At 35.5% G+C, this 16,851-nt stretch overlaps 1 protein-coding gene across 3 annotated transcripts in view; it reads right to left on the reverse strand.

Moving 5' to 3' along the window:
• The window catches only part of LOC111517492 (uncharacterized), a 297,412-nt gene that overhangs the window by 152,247 nt on the left and 128,314 nt on the right, over positions 1–16,851 (reverse strand). Inside the window, exon 1 of one of the 3 annotated variants that reach the window (XM_074182894.1) lies at positions 15,276–15,618. The exons of 1 other annotated variant lie outside the window; for it this stretch is intronic. The gene's annotated coding sequence lies outside the window, so the exon portion shown is untranslated. Of the gene's footprint in view, positions 1–5,935; positions 6,038–15,275; positions 15,619–16,851 lie in introns of those variants that run through there. One more of the 3 variants, XM_074182897.1, reaches the window with a different exon arrangement.

Below are 16,851 nucleotides of genomic sequence, written 5' to 3' on the forward strand. Positions count from 1 at the left end.
TATAAAAAACATTGGGCAAATTTTACAAATTTTTAGCGTCTAATAATGAATTTACGATACTTTTCTCTCCTTTTCCGGCAAATCTGGTTGTTGTATCGCAACCGGAAAAGCAATGCAGAAATGCAACAATATTTTTGAAGGATTCATGTCTGAAATCATCAAACGTGAAAAATAGATCCGTTAGAACGTTTAAAGTTCATTTTTTTAGATTCGTTTACTGCCAGTCTTCAAGCATAGCCCACTGACTAATAATAAAGTTTTTCTTCTTTATTCAGAGGCAAATTACGGATTTGCAGTTGGTTAGTACCTCGTCCAACTTAGGAAGAGGAATGAAATACTCCGAAAGAATTCCGATTTTCAATTATGGAATATCATTGACTTTAGGTCGATGATGGTCACTATGTTGCACTGATGAGTGGCTAAGAAGCCCAAAACCGGTCTGCAAGTGTGCCCGTTCCATAATTGAAGGTCGACTCTTTCAGTTGTATTGCCAATTGCATATGCAGGAAATTTTCTGTGAAGATTCCTGCACTGACGCCTGTCGGATATAATCCAACGCCGTTCGTGGTATTAGCCAGGCGGGTAGTTGTTTTCTGATAGGCGTCAGTCCATTCAACCTACTGTGTAGGTATATTCGAGACTGGCTTGAACGTTTAAACTTAATTTCTTTAGATTCCTTCACATTTTCAGAACCTGGTTTGAGAAAATAAATGTCATGAATATTTGAATTTGATTGAGTTAAAAGAACCAAAAGATCAATATCTTGACCAACAATAATGACGTTTTATTAGTATCTCTTTCAATTTATATCGAGGTCTCAATTATGTCAGCATCAGCTGACAAATATTCCTTAAATCTACAAACATTATTTAAAGAAAACTTTACAACCTTCTCAAAATACTACAAATATCATTGAAAAAAATTCTACAATTTTCTCAAAATATTGTGTACATTTCAATGATTAGGTCAAAATTGTACATAATGAAAAAAAAATTTCAAATTCGAGTTTTTTTTTCGATTTTTTGCATTTTCTGTGCACATTTACTATATACAGTAATGTATATTTCTTTACACCGTCAGAAAGTAGAGATTTAATAATAATAATAATAATAATCGTCTTTATTGTTACCCAGCTGTAGTTACATACAAATATTTAAATAAATTAGAGAGCTAGTTGCTGACATAACAAAAGGCGAAGTTCAACTTAGTTAGCACAAGTGCTACTGAGTTGTTCTTCCACTCAATTCAACGGATGAAAAAGACACCTACTTTTCAAAAAAAGGTGATATCTGGATTCCCAGGAAATTGAAAAAGCAACCACAAGTCGCGTACGAAAAAACATTTCGAAGTGTTTAGAATGTAATGGACAAAATTTTCAGCATTTATTGTGAAAATGTGATATTTTGTTTACAATTTTGTTATTTTGAATTATCCTATTCTGTTATTGTCTGTACTTTCACATGTTTCAGCCCACAAAATCTTACTTTTTACCTAGAAATGACTGATTTTTGAGACAGTTATTCCCTGGAAACTTTGAGCCATAGTCAAGGAAATTATTTTGTAACCTTACAAACTTCCTCTCGTTCATTGGTGTTAATTCAGAATACATTCGGTTGAATTTTTTACACGTTCTGACAATGATTTGATCACTTTGTTCATGTGTATAATAAATAATTTCATAAGAACTTCGTTTGAATAATCGATATTTGCATTCATTTTGGAAGATGATTCGAAACACCGTCGATAACTCTTTGTAAATTACTCATAAAAGTTACCGAACTGCTATAAGCTTGATAATTCCACTGCTACCTAAATCCAAATTCTAAAAAAAATAATGTTTCTAGAAGAAGCGACTTTATTGAGAAAACTTGACGAATTAGGTATAGGGACATGATATATCATCTTGGAGCATTTTTCACCATCTTTCGATTTACCGAGTGATATACAGGGGGTTTCATTTGAAAAAATGAACTTTTGACTACTTTTATGCACAATGAAAATAATAGTAATTTTAGCACGCCCTGTATGATATGGAGTCGATTTCTTTGTGTTATTTGAATATTTCGAGTTTGTCCAAACTATCATCAAAATATCAACTTTTCATGAATTGAGAGTACTGATGTACTTAATTTCAATTAAGGCTATGTTTTGGACCATATTCAGCACAATTTATTTTTTTATCTCGAAAACAGTTAGAGATGGGTATAGGACATTATTAACAAAAAAGTATTAAAATACTAGAGCGATTCCAAAAATGTATTAATATACGGGGTGTTCCATTTAAAAAAATAAAGTTGCTAGGACGTTTTGATAGAAGTGGCAACGCCGCAATGCTGAACATATTTTAAATCGATAGAACAGGTAAGGAAATGTGAGAGGTGAAATTTTCAGAAAAATCATGATTTGCGTTTTCCAGAAACGTCTAACCTACCATCGACCGTGAGTCACGCTGTATATCTAGGACCGCTATATGCAAAAACTCTATTTTGTATTGACCTTAGATTTCGATGGTCGCGTACACCCTATCACATGTAGGTTCTGAGACCAGATTCAGGACGTCAAAATATAAGTTCATACAAGTTCATAGCTGGGTATCTAAAATTCCGAAATACTCTCCTAATTTTGACTAAAATGACTGAACCACATTGGTGCAAACAATATAAACTAAATCACAAAAATGAAATGAACTTTTACAAGACTGTCGGCATACTCATTCTTCTTCGTTTACTCTTTCGTCAAGCCTGAATAATATAATTTCTAAAACCCTCGACGATAAAGTGAGCATAAAGATAAAATGTTGATCGTGTAACCCCATCTATCATAGACGCTTTCTTCGAGGGAGCTTTCGAGCATTGTCCCATTGGCCACGGCATAATTTATCACGGGATATTTCACTTCAATTAGAATTATGGGCATTTGAAAAGCTGTACAAATAACTTTCACATAACAGGGATTATTTCGTGATTTACAGCCGTATCATATTGTTGGATGTATCCACAAGTCACGTGTTTAGCTGTATTATCGACACAATTTATAAAAGTTATGATAATGTTCGTACCATTTGGCTACTTGTCCGTAAATCTTCTGCATAATGCGTGTAAGAGAAGGTTATAGTATTTCATGTCTTGATCTGTCCAACTAACGAGCAGTGGTAATTATTCAACCGTTACCGTATTTTGCAACAATATCTAGGAGTCTTCTCTTACTACCGAACCAATAGTACCCATATACTGGCTCCTCATATTTTAATTCAAAATATGACAGATTTCTCATTTGATTAATTGATAATACATTGAATGAAGGGACTGAGAGGTTTGCTTTGATAACTCAGTGAGTTGCCTCCGTATGATACTACTCTTGCTTTTGAAGAACTACTTTGGAATCGAATGATCATGGAAATAAGCAATCGATTTTCAATGTCCATACGGACAAGTTGTCATGACTCCACGAAGAGATGAGTGCAAATATTTGAGCGGCATCTGATAGATAATGGTAATATCGTTAGACCTTTTGATAGTAAGCCACTTTTCTGGAACTTTGACTTTTGATAACAATTGACCTCCTCTATTCAAGGATGTCAAACGGGTCGCCCAGAAATTCGTCACAGCGTTGCTGTTAATAAGCGATTCCACCTATTAAAATTTCCTGGAGAGTATTGTATATTTCCCAAATTGATTGTAAATATTTTCACCCATTCTCATGGAACTGCATAGGGATAGTCTAGTATGGAATTCTATTCCACACAGTTAACTGGCGGCAGGGGTAGTTTTCATAACTGAAGTTTGCCGCAAAGACACAACTGATGATTAGCCCAACATCTTTTCTGCTGAAAGGACTTGAGAGGATACTGGATGTACATACCAGGAGGGTATTTATCCCTGAATAACCACCAGTATGCTTATCAAACTGGCAAATCGACAGATTTGGCCAGTTCCTTGGCCGTATTTCTCGATATCGAGATAGCGTTTGGCAATACATAACCTAAGTCTATTGGATTAGCACCGGCTGAAAAAAACATGAAATTAACTTTAACTGCCTGAACCTTTTTCATGCTTGTAACCAAAATAGTAAGAACTACTATTCGAAATGAGGCCATTAGGTTGAGAGTCACAAGGGAGTGTCCTCGGGATGAAATACTATTTCCATAGCTGTGGTCACTCTAAATTGTTAGTCTGCTTGATGTTCTTGACAAAAGAAAAGTATATCTGCAAGCTTATGCAGGCGACCTTGTCATCCTGGCAAGGACCTCGTTGAGAACGGTAGCCTGTAATATCCTCCAAAGAACGTTGAATAATGTTCATAATTGTTGCCAGAGGGGACATATGTAAACCCTAGTAGAACTGTTATAGTTCCCTTATTATAATTATTATATATACTTCATTGTCCAAAGAAAAAATCTTGTTGACAAAGTTAGTGAATAAATATAAAAGAATACATAAATTTCCTATGAATATAAAAATATAAATAAAATATAATGTGAACTCAAGGATAAAAACACTGAATAAAAAACCACAAATTATGTTTGAAACATACATACACATAAAACATGCTAAGTTAAAAATGATCTATAAACAGTTGCCTGCATGAGTCACAAACTTTAGCTTTGCACAAGTATCGTATAGCTCTCTTCTGTAATACAAATGCAGACTCCATCAAACTAAGGCTACACACACTCCAAAAAGGTATACCGCACCTTAAGTGAGACTCTACCAAAGCGTGATATGCTGTTTTTGCAGTATGAATTCCCAGTTCTCTAGCGATAACTCTCACTGCATAACAGCCGGTGGAAATTATACTTTTCATTTTTCTGAATTGAGCGTCAAATTTCAGTCCACCGTCTATATACAGTCCCAGAAATTTAGTACACTCTCTGTTCTCAATGATACCGTTCGCTACAAATGAATCCTGAAGTGAACATTTGAAAGTTATAATATTTGATTTAGAAATATCAAGGGAGAGTAGATTGGAATCACACCAAGACTTGATTTTTTTGTATATCATGATCTATTGTCTCATTGAGTATATCTATTATACCTTTACTATGCCACAATATACTGGTGTCGTCAGCGAAAAGAATGAATGTTCCAGAAATGCTTATGATCATTAACTATTTAATATACAACAGGAACAATATGGGACCGAGAACCGACCCCTGTGGTACATCAGTATTCATTTCAATACTGTTTGAACATTTTATCGTTTTCACAATCTGACTGCGACCATTGAGATACGACTTAAACCACCGTAGTGTTATCCCTCTGCATCTATAGATATTCAGCTTTCGTCAAACGTAGTCAAACGCTTTTGTAAGGTCACAAAATACTGCTGCAGCAGCATCTCCATCATTCATCATCCGGAAGAGGAATTTCTACTTTCTTTCAGTGCCTAAAGTATTCCATTCGCTGCGTAGGTGGGATATCTAGGTATTATTTTTATGAAAATCTCACCTGGAACGCTCACTTGGAAAAGATTTCACGCATAGTCAGACTGTTCCTATGACCATGTCAAAGTATTTGTGGAAAACTCCGATGATTTCCTCACTTTGGACCTACCTACTTATTACCGATTGTAGGTATACATAAGAAGGCTTTTCTTTTAGAAAAATGATATGGAAAACGTTTTCGACCCTCTTATTTATTATCATAAATACCATCGACCGACGATCCAAATTGAACCACTATTTTGGAGCCTATAAATATCAGATCCTGCAGGCGATGAGGAACCCCTTTCACATTTTTTTTACGTTACTGAAGCATTTTATCCATATGCAGTTATCGCGATAACCTCGACTTTATGTAGCTTTTCATAGACACCAGAAGCCATAGGTTGAGAACGTTTATGTTTAATATCCCAGATAACGAATTTGGAGATGCACAAGAGTTCAGTGACATTAGGGAAATATTGCGAATGTAGTAGTAACAATGTAGTTACTTACCTTGTGATGTAGCTGGTTTAAATTCTCGAATGCACGGAGAAAAACACTAGTCTGGCCTTCCAACCTCAGTTATGGTGAGTTTGACCACATTCCAAAGGTGATCAATGTACTCTGAGCAGGAGAGTACGTATTTGTCAAAAGAGTCTTTGCTTGTAAAATTTTTATTATATCCATACAAGCCACACTGCTAGAATGATTATTTGTGAAAGAGAAAGTTCTCCATCTCAATATTCATCTCCCGAGAGTAACTTTGATTGCGTTTACACAAAAGACCTTTCGACTTCCACTGTGAAATTGGCAGTTGGTGACCGCACAGTTGTTTGCTGTGTATGACTATATATTCCTGATATATCAACACTACCAGTACTACACTCACGAAACTAGAAATGTATTAGAAGCTGAGGTCTTCAGGTTATTTTTACTGAAGTTCAATTTCAAGATTGACATAGATGCCAATTCAGTTATTAGCCTACTTAAGGTTCAAAAATTCACCTGACTTGACTGAAGAGTCATTGACTGAGCCTACAGAGGTATGGCGTTATCTTGGATTTTATTATTCACTCATCCAATCAATTTGAGGATCTTTCACATCACTCAGTGCACCTTCCGCGAAGTTCAACGGAGTTGCAGAGGAAATAAAATTGCAATTCATCGATAACCCATGACGGCTCCATGGGTTGGGCTACCTATCGGGCGCGTCGCCTGGTGGCGGATAGGGGAACGGCCAGGGGACTGGAGGCCCTGTCCGGGAAGCCAATGTGGCCTTACGGACGGGGTAACCGGACATCTAGTCAGTGGCAGAAATGAGTAGGGTGAGAGAAACTGAAACTCCCCAAAAGCCTTAGCAAAACATGCCACCGTGGACTAGCTTACCTAAGCTAAGGTGTAATGATAGTGCCGACAGCTGAATGGCCGCAATGTGATATGCGGTCACGAACGATCCCCTTGGGGAACTGATCGAAACTTCTGATAATGCAGGGCTCTACCAGAGGTGACCAACTTTTTCTTTAGTACTCGTGGGAACACACATGAACAGAAATGTCCACCCCAATCTACCGCTTGAAATGAGGCATAGCAGATCACCTCGTGATGTAATACAAAGGCCAAAGCGTAAGCGCTGCATTTGGGTCTCTGAGGCCAAAAAGAGAAAGAGAGCGAAGGAAGCAGGAGTGGCAGCAACTATAACTGCACCCTTCTCTTCCCCCCCTCCCACTCCACCTCCAACAGCAAGGGCGATTCCTGCGGCGGGCGCCAAGAGCTCCGCCTTGAATAAAGGTAAGGAACCGGCTCCCCCTGCAGGAAAGTTCCTTCACTTGTGCACCTCCACGGAGGGAACCCCAAGAAGGTTGAAGAAGCCGCGCAACGACAGTAATATCGCTGCACCTTCCAAAACCTTCGCGGAGGCCACCATGAGATACCTCAAGGTTGCCAAAGAGAGTGTGTGTTCGGCGAGTTTCGGCCTACACCGGCCAATATAAAGAAGATGTCTCCTAGTGACCTGTCCACCTTCCTGGAAAGGACAGGATGGACGATGATCTAAGAGGACAACTCCTCGGGAGGATGTACAATGGGTTACATGTGGCCTAAGTGCTGTGGGTCTATACTCACTCTCCCTACTCTACAGATACAGAGAACCACGCAGTTGTTTAAAGAAGGACAAGCATACATGGATCTAAATCGAGAAAAGTATCCAAAAGGTTTATGTGTTGAGGAGAAATAAACCTCGTTATACTAAATGAACTAAACACAATGAGTAACAAAATTAGAAACTGAAAATTTGTAAATGATTCTACAATAACTACTGAGCTCAAACATTATTCAAATTTCGCTTTTCTAATTAGTTGCCAGAATAAAGATGAACATAAAATGGTTGATATCAAAATTCAATTTGATTTTTTTATGATTTTTGAAGTATAAACTAAATCATTGCCCGATAACGATTCATCCATAATTTGAAACGTAAAAAATGATCAACTTCTAAATTAATGTCGTTATTTCTACACAAAACTACATTTATCAGATCTCTAATTACCATCCATCCGTTATAAATGATATTTCCTCCCAAAGATCTTTCCTTTGCCTGTATATGAATATCCAATGAAGTTTCGTCACTGCCCACACTCCATCCTCAAAACCGATAAGACAAATTTTTAATGAGATGCCGCGATATAACAAATGAGAGAGGTGTGCATTAGGTGCGCTCGTATATGTTTAATGAGAGTTCAGATTATGATTTATAATGTCATAGTTTACATTCGGTAATCAAAGTGTTGGATTGTTGATTTGTAAATGGGCGGTTATTAGCAATTGAATAATGATTATCACCTACTGTGATCATAAATAAAAATAATGCTCAGAAGAAAAATTTAAGCTTTGAATTCAGAGTTGTTAGAGTAGAGAGTTGATGAAGCGATAATTCAGTGAATGCAATAAACTGAAATAGAAATTGTCCAATATACTTTCACACTCCTTGAAACATATAGCTGTGAGGATAGATAAATAAGTTTCCACTGTAATTTTTGCTGAGGCTATTATTATGTTGACCATCCTTACACTCGAGCATACCATACTGATGATGGGATGAATATCTTGAAACCCGGATTGCCTTTTTCTGGGGGCTGAATCCGATGAAATCGTTTCTTGGATTTGTATCGAGATATCCGGTATCCTTCATGAGTGTTAGCACAGCAGACCTCCTGAGTACTAACCATTAGTGTAATCAAAATAACGATTTGTCAATAGCACATATTATTAAGCATGAGAACGAAGCGGAATTTTTGAATCAGCTCGTTTTCATCGTCATCTTCCAATCTGACCTCTTGATTACTAGTTTAGTAGATGGGAATAAAATTCAAATTTTTGATAGAACGAAAATTAATACATGTCTCTGATTTTGAACAGAGTTATGTTATTTTAAAGACTGCCATAAATATTTCCATGAATCGTTTTGGGAAAATATCGAATATCCGAACTATTTAAATTATCTTGTTGGTGGACAGCAAATTTAAATTAGTTAATGACTACAGAATGCGTTAAAGATAGCTGAATCTGTTTTAATCGACAAAGACACGATCTTGAGCAGAAAATATGTTTGAACATTCATTGATAGTTGCAACTTATCCAAAAATGTTTGTTTCATGTCTGATTTTGATAAATTCTGACAATACTTGAATAGTTCTATAATTTGGTATGATGATGAATCTGAAATACCAATATCTATACCAGTAATCATATTTTCTGTTTTAAGATAGATTTCTTTGATAAAAATGCAATACATGGTAATTTCTACTATTTACAGGTATTTATCAAATATCAGTCATCAGGAGATTTTTAGCTCAATTGTCTAACCTAACAAACCGAACAAACCGAAAGTCATTAATTTAAAAAAGAAAAATACTCGAAGAACTTTTAGAAATTATCAAATAATTATATAATTATAAAAAAGACTCTCTGAGGAATCAGTTGAAGGAAAATATTTTCGACATCTCAGAAAAACTCTTAAGGACCAAAGATTGATCACCTTGTACATGAACAGAAGTGCAGCAATCATGTCACAAAGCTGTCACAACTGACAGAATTTGCACAATATTATCAATTAGAAATATGATTGTATCTGTTGCAGAAAATTCGAAGAAACATAAAAAAATCATTATGCTTAATTACAAATGATGAAATATTTGACAAGAATAGGTGTAAACAGCTTCCTTAGTTACGAACATTGAATGATGCTTACAGGGCCGTAGCGAAAAGAAACATCGTAGGAGGGGGAGGGAATCCAAATTTTCCCAACCCCACCAGCAACATTTACCAACTTTCGAAAAAATGAAAGCCGAGGGATTAGTTATTACTTTAATATAATAATTTTCTCACTTAGCTATCCAAAGATTGGCTGAATGCTTATGCCCGTTAGGGTATGTACAAACAAAAATAAATTTTGGTAATTATGAAAATAATAATGGGAATTATTCTACTTTGGACCAAGGTCCTTGATCTTCTACCATATCCACCATGTATAGGAATATTCAATACAGAATTTCAAAGTATGGAATATCCAAGTTATGCATGTTATGAAATCCCGACCTTCTCCTGGTTCTTTCCCTTTTCTCATTACCTCTTCCTTTATTTTCTCTTATTTTCACTTTTTTAGTTTTTATTAATTTTTTTACCATAATTTTTTTCAATCTTCACGGCCCAAAATTTCCCAACTTTTTCCCAATTTTTTCCCAAGTCGAAAAAGCAGGGGGGGAGGCTTCCCCCCTACCTCCCCATGGCGACGGCCCTCTCTCATGGCTAAATACCTGAGGTATTTAGCCATGAGAGAGGTTATACAAAATTTGTAAACATATAAAAGAAAAAAGCAGCTAATTTTAGAAGAAGAAATATGAATCTTTGAAATTTGTACTTGTGACAATTAGTAGTTGGTATCCAAGGAAAGTAGTGATTATTCAAATTTTTGTCAACAAAAGAATTGATTCCCAAGCCTGAAGAGAGTAACCACGCTCCAGAAATATTTGAAAAATAAATTAGAAACAATTAAAATTCGAGTATTCTAAAAATAATAAATCGTAATTGAATGAAAACCAATATTATCTACCTGAAAAAACCAATCCATCGAGGAAGAAAATATTTTGAAGCAGAGTTCAGATTTTCAAATGCTAGTCCAGTTATTCAGCAAATCAGTACATCACTAATACAAAAAGGAGAGAAACCAGGTACTTATACCAACAATATTCATAGTTAGTACTTGTCACCAAATAGAATATATACGCATATAAAAGATTTGTCCAAATAGACTATAAAGACAATATATTTGAAATTATATTCATGAATATTTCTTGCATTTCCAAATAACGAGGAAGCGATTTGTGTTTGAAGTAATACTTGACGTTTTCACAAAATAAAGTGTGTTCCGTATTTAATTCACAGTTCTGGTTTAGCATAGAACATATTTTTAGGCTAGTTTAATGTTTTGTGATCTGTTTTACTTTTTCATCCTTTTATACTATAATAAATTGTTCTGTATTCATTTCACGATTGTGTCAATTCCAAAATTTATCCACAGGTACATCTACAGGTCGTGTAGTCATGCCACAGCCACCGCATCCACCATATTTGGCCCTCTGCAACTTTCTCCTATTTCCAACATTGAAGAGACCCGTAACAGAATGGTGTTTTGCGACGATTTAGGAGATGAAATTGATGATTGAATGAAAAAAAAAATTAGTGATATCCAATAATATCACGTCTTTGGGGAAGAAGTTCTTAACACTTCCCTAGGGGTTATTAAATGGGGTACATCGCAAATGTTTACTTTGAAACCCTGTACATTATATAAGATTTCATTATTCATTATAATAATCCTGTCAACTACAAAATAAAATACTGTATGAGCGTTTGAGATTATAACAATAAAATACCATTTCCCATGTTTTTTCTTAATTTTACAGATGATTTGAATGATACCGTGATAACACTTATCTCATGTTTCAAGGCAATAAGTAGATGTTAATATTCAATAATATCAATACCTGCGATTCGTTTATGTTTACGAATGATTTAATTTACATAAAAATTACATTTTTTCAGAGTTTAGTAGAAAATGGGTATAATAAACATATAAGAATAATGATAATGCTTTATTTTATGTACCAAAAGACTGATTTAACCTATAACATGTGAGAGATAAATGTTTTGTTAGGAAATAATCTAGGAATTACTAACCTTTCACGAGAAATATTATACGTGGGCATTTACTCATTGAATAAAGGGTGCAATTGTTTGAGTTAGTAAATGGTTATCGTTATCACCTTTTGTAACCATTTTGAATATAACATTCAATGTTATATCCAATGTTTGGGATAATTTATTTTACACAATTAGGTTAAATGAATCTGACCTCTATACATTTTTTTCAAGTAGGTGACATTCAGATGACATTCGCATTCGCATGCAAAGTAACAGAGTTACTTTGCAATTTTGAGGTTGCAGAATCTTTTACTTCGATATCAGTTTTGTCAGTGTTAATCAAGTGATCACAACTCTATTTTTTTCTAGAGTTACTGTAGAAAAGTTCTATACGCAATTGGTTATTTGTTAATCTTTGATTGAATAGATACTTGATACTTGATGAAAATCCATATTAAACAACTAACTAATACAGTTTATTGTATGATTTTCACTATAAAGGGTTTTACAAAAACCGCGACACGTGTTTCGCTATACAATAGCTTCCTCAAATGAACAGATTGAATAATGGCGAATTATTCAATTCAGTTCGATCGTTCATGAGATGTTGAGAGTGTTTGAATTTGTTTATTTCCATACTCTCCAACAGGTTAGGTTTCAAACCTTTCTTCTGGAAATGGAGGGGTTTGTATTCATGGTGGAACTCATGTCCCTCTGAGATTAAATGACTGGCATATGTGGAATTTATTTTTCCATTCTGAAAACTATATTTGTGTTCCTTTATGCGGGATTTGAACGCTCTTCCAGTTTGACCTAAATATAACATCGGATATGACCCACACGATAATTTATACACTCCTGATTTTTCGAAAACTGAACTTTTATCTTTGTTATTCTTACTGTGCATGCCTAAGTTGTTGTTGGTTTTGGTAAAATCTGTATTTCCGTTAACCAACTGTCGCCTTCCTAGGAACGACAACTCTCAAAAGTTGAAACTTGTGCGAGCTAAGGTCTAACGAGGTCTTGCCTTTTAATGTGTGATTCATAATGACAGAAATATTGTGAAACTTAAAAAAAAATAGTTTATTTGATTTTCAAAAATTCATAGTAGTACCTCCTAATCAGTATCTACTCATTTTATGAAAAGCATGTATACAAATACATTTTTTTTGGTAATTTTGGTCTGAGTATCTGTTGAAGTGAAGTATTTTTATTTTGAGCGGGTAAATTGATTTCTCATTTCGATGAAGTTAAGAAAATTTACCCAGAGAAACACAGATGTCACGTTGAGATATCTTTTGAGGTTTGATAAAGCCTCGAGAAAACTGGTTTGTAGAAATTGTAGTAAGTCCAACTCTCTAACAACGAAGAAACTTTTGAAGATGACACGTCGAATCTCGGCAGTTACGATCTAGAATTTTTTGCAAAGTAGGACATGAATCGTGAATTTCAGCAAGCGAATAATTTATGTGGACATTTTCAATGATTGGATCCCTTGAACGACTGCGACTGGGTATTACTGCAGAAAATTCACAATCATATAGCAACGAAATAAGAATGCATCTCTCACCAACGGATGCGCACAACGTCAAGAAAACCTGATGTCTTCGAAAGTATTTGGGAATAGGATGACTTTTGAGAAAATCCTAGCGCCTGAGTTGTTTTGACAAAAATCAACAGTGGAAAGTATAGTTAGACATCCTGTGTATAGGTGGTGACGATTCATTATTAAATCGACAGGATCACAGGGAAAACAACCTTGTGTTCTTGCTCCACGGCTGTGATAGGGATCGGAAAAGGGTATGAAGGTTCTGCCTAGCTGTCAGTAGAGGTCTCATGAAGTGACCCTCCTCCCAGCATAGAAAAATTATTACTTGTTCTGTAGGCTATATCCAAATCTTTACAAAAAAGAACTGAAATCATTTTTATTTATGGTGTTGAAAATAGGTGTGCTCGTAGGACAGCCCGGGTTTTTAATGAAAGGCATGCAGGCCAAAATGTGAGTCACCCATATGTTCTAGACCTTGTTCAAAAATTTGAAGAGACCGGTTCTGCGTGCAACAAAGCAGTAAAGCATCCGAGAGTTCTTACGGAAGCAGCATAGATTGAGATTTTAGGCCAATTCGCCTTTGAGCCTAGTACTTCAATTTCGAAAGTCGCTAAGTTACTAAATATTTCAGTTGGTTATACGTATACACAAAGTTTTAAAACTAAACAAGTTATTTCCTTACAAAATGAGTATTCTTTAGCAACTCAGTGAGGATGACTATGATAGGAGAATTGAATTTTGTGAAATAATGACTGCGAGAATTCAAAATGGCCCGAATTTGATAAAAAATATTTGCTTCAGTGATGAATCAACTTTTTTCTTGATGGCTTTGTAAATAAGCATAATTGTAGATACTGGGAGTACGAAAATCCACACTTGTTTCGAGAGGATCATACACAATATCCACAAATAATAAACGTCTGGGCTGGAATTCTGGAAAACGAAATAATTGGCCCTATTTTTATTGAAGAAAATTCAACTGGTCAATTGTATTTGAACGTATTGGAAATGTAATCGATCCACTCATAACACGGTCCTTAGAACGCCAAGTTGATGAAGAAGAAAACCCTCTCTTGGATGAACAAGATTTACAACGGCATCCTGACAAATGGATTGGCAGAAAAGGCGTTCTGGAATGGCCGGCGAGATCTCCTGATTTAACGCCATTAGATTTCGTTCTCTGGGGTTATTTGAAGACAATGGTATACAAAACTCCCCCGCAGGACATTTAGGATCTATGACACAGGATTACTGACACATGTAGACAAATTAATAACGAAACATTTACAGTTCGAGAATAGATTGTACTTTTGCTTAGCTACCAATGGTGAACATTTTGAACACCTAATAAAGGAAGGTACATTTATTTAACTGTAATAGCTATTATTTTATTTTTTATTATAATTGATTTTCGTTTTGCCCTATTTTACGAGAACGGATCAACCAATTTCAGTTTTCTAAACGGGGTTGAGTGAGGATTTTTAAGATCTTTAAAATGATGTGTTACAAGATAGGGGGTGCCATTTAAAATTATTAAGTGTGGCTAGCTAGGGGTAAGGGGGTTAAACCTAAAATACCAGTGGCACTGGTTGTAAACTTCCCCCTCGATATCTAAATCGACGTGTTTTTTGCCTACGGCAAATTTTCCCTGCTAAACAAAGTACTAGGGGTGGGAAGTTTTGAAATGAAGGCACTGTATAGCTTGTTGAAATAATATTTTATTTATTAGAGGTACCTGACTATTTCATAAGAACACATTGATTTAAGACAAGTAGATGTGGCAATATGGTGAAATTGAATTTTATATACTTAGCTTATAATTTTTCAATTATTAGATTCACCTGACTATTACATAAGGAAACATTATAAAATTAATTTAATACAAGCAAATTGTAAAATTAATTCAAGAAATTCAAGACGCCGGTACCTGAAACAGGTAGAAATAGGGATAGCTTTGTAAGTATGATTAGTTTGATCTTCTTCTTGAAGATGATCATTTGGTGATCGAAACACGTGTCGAAGTGTTGAAATAACGGCAGTAATATTTATAGTTTCGAATATTTCATATCTATAATAATTTCTGGAGTTTTACGATTAGTTTCTTACCATGTGATAGTGATGGAAAGTGAAGTTATGAAAATAACTGCCTTTTTTGAATGGCAAAGTTATGGACATAAAACGTAAACAATCAACTAATGCAGTAACCATGTCAAGACGCCACTAATTGCACTTTTAATTAAACGCGGCACATACTACACGAAACTCGCCAATCAGAAAAACTAGTCTCTCCATAGCTGAAGTAAATTTATTCATACCGAGTGTTTTCAGTTTCATCGAGCATGCACTTTTTTCGCTGGATCCGCGTGACAAGTTTTCATTGGTAAAAGTTCGAAAACACAAAAAGCACCGATAGCTTGGCTCTGCATTCAACACTGATTTCTAACGGAATACGGAATCTACGACTAACTACAAAAAGCTGGTAGATTCAGTTTTATTAATTAAAATATACGTAATGGATTCCCCATTCAGAGAGTTTCTCGCGACATTCCAGCAAATACGATCGTCGCTGGTGACAAGAAACGAGTCTGTCGATGATTATAGTTTCATTTGGTTGGATAATTGTATAGCGAATCAAAGTAGCAAATACTTGCACATATTACAATGATAATTTCATCAACACGGACAAAATGATGAAAATATTGAAGGCTAGGCCATTAAAATAAAGTTTTTCCGATAAACGACTGAAACTAACAACTAGGTGTCACTATTCTTGAATCATACATGACACTCAGGGCCTAGTTATGGACGATTCTCCAATTCCAATCATTGTTTCTATCAAATTAAACCAATGGATTCAAATATTGAATTATGATTGTGACTTTAAATGCATTTCTTGAATGAATGCTTCCGCAGGAATTCACAGGTTCAATTTGATATTATGATTATGACAGTGACTAGACCCTTTTTATTATTTTTTTGGTCCCTTGTAGCTGCCTGACTTGTCCATTTAGGCCAAGTCTCCAGAAAATACTGCAGCCTCTTGGGCTTATTGCGTTTATTCTCTCATCTTCTCATGACACCCATTCCATCAGTCTCGTTTCCTGTACTAATTTGTACAGGTTCCGTGTTGGATGTTCGTCATATTCTTATGGACGTAATCTCGTACTTCCATATGCCTACCTCATGTGATTCAGTGGCTCACATTCGCATAAGATGTGTAGAGCTGTTTCTATCCCTTCGTTGCATAATCTGCAGCCGAGGTTTCCGTTGTACATCCCCATTTTATTCAGGTGTTCTCTGAGCGGACAATGACCGGTTAGTAACCCTGTAATTATTCTGAGCCGATCTCTACTATATTGAAGTAGTTCTTCGGTTCTTTTCTTGGACGGTTCCCTAATGAAGGTTCTACTGTGTTTGTTGCCAGGTCTAGTCCTAGGTGCCCTGGCACCTAGGACTAGACCCTTACTCTACTGAGGCATCTCAAATGAATATATATTGTGGTTCCTGTTCACAATAAAAATGAAAAGCACTTAATCTCCAACTACAGAAGTATTGCATTGCTGTCTTCATTTTCAAAAATTTTCGAGAAATCCTATCTCAACAGACTTGTATCCTTCTGTAAAAAGTATAACCTACTCGCAAAGAGCCAATATGGATTCCAATCTGGTTTATCAACTCAAGA

Source organism: Leptinotarsa decemlineata, unplaced genomic scaffold (assembly GCF_025532065.1).
Source record: "Leptinotarsa decemlineata unplaced genomic scaffold, Ldec_3_MD MMD2_tig00026330_RagTag_RagTag, whole genome shotgun sequence".
Taxonomy (NCBI): Eukaryota; Metazoa; Arthropoda; class Insecta; order Coleoptera; family Chrysomelidae; genus Leptinotarsa; species Leptinotarsa decemlineata.